This window comes from Sorex fumeus, unplaced genomic scaffold (assembly GCF_029834395.1).
Source record: "Sorex fumeus unplaced genomic scaffold, SorFum_2.1 ptg000054l, whole genome shotgun sequence".
Classification (NCBI taxonomy): domain Eukaryota; kingdom Metazoa; phylum Chordata; class Mammalia; order Eulipotyphla; family Soricidae; genus Sorex; species Sorex fumeus.
Genome location: NW_026606111.1, coordinates 43,847,442 through 43,848,577, shown reverse-complemented (window position 1 = coordinate 43,848,577; position 1,136 = coordinate 43,847,442). Strand labels below are relative to the sequence as shown.

Below are 1,136 nucleotides of genomic sequence, written 5' to 3'. Positions count from 1 at the left end.
ACATTAAACAAACTCATATACCATCTTCCAAAAGAATTATTTTGTAAAACTGATGCCTAGGGTATGGTAAACGATAATATAGTAAAAACCATATTTTTATTTCTGGGACATTAAAGTTCTAAATCTATTTATTCATGCTGCTTTGAAATACATTCCTTGATTAGGAATCATTGTCTGCCATAGGAGTGAGGAAGGACAACACTCAAAGTAATAAGAAGAGAAAAATATGGAAAAATTAACTCCTACTAGGTTTGATAACACATATACTAAAATTGAAATGATAAAATGATGAGCATGGTCCTTGCACAGAGATAACATGCAAACTTGTAAAGCATTCCATATTTTTGTTGCAAGAAGAATGAATAGGTCTACTTTAAGGTAAGACAATCCCCAGAAGTACAAAAATTCTACATAAAGAGAGCACAAATCCCCAAAACAACAATCTCTCTCAATGTCAATGGATGAAATGTGCCAATTCAGAGGCACAGAATAGGAAGATGAATTAGAAAACTGAACCCAACATTCTGCTTCCTGCAAGAAACATGTCTGAACAATCAAAGCACCCATGGGCTAAAGGTAAAAGGCTGGGAAACACGTTTTCAAGAAAATATCACCTCCACAAAGCTGGAGTGGCCATACTAGTATCAGACCACATGGACTTCAGGCTAAAGGTTATCAGAGACAGTGAAGGTCATTTCTTAATGATCATGGGATATGTACATCAGAAAGAACTCATCTTCCTCAATGTATATGATCCTAATGACAGACCAGCAAAATACGTTAAAACAACTTCTAATAAACTTATAGAAAAACATTGATAGCAACACAATACTAGTAGTAGATTTCAACACTTCTTTGTCACTTCTCGATAGATCAAACAGACTGAAGCTCAGCAAGGAAATATTTTCTTTAAGGGAAGTAATGAACAACCGTTGGCTTAGGGAAGAAATCAAAGAGGAAATAAAAAGTTTCCATAAACAAATGAGAATGAGGACACGAGCTACCATAACTTGTGGGACACAGCAAAAGCAGTGTTAAGAGGAAAGATTATAGCTCTGCCACATTTCATCAGGAAGAAAGAAAGGGCCTACCTGAATAAATTAGAGCTCAAGGTTTTGGAAAATAGGTTCAGCATA

At 35.3% G+C, this 1,136-nt stretch overlaps 1 pseudogene; it reads left to right on the top strand.

Moving 5' to 3' along the window:
* Positions 1–249: 249 nt before the first annotated feature.
* Positions 250–346, top strand: LOC130033859 (uncharacterized; annotated as a pseudogene).
* Positions 347–1,136: the final 790 nt, after the last annotated feature.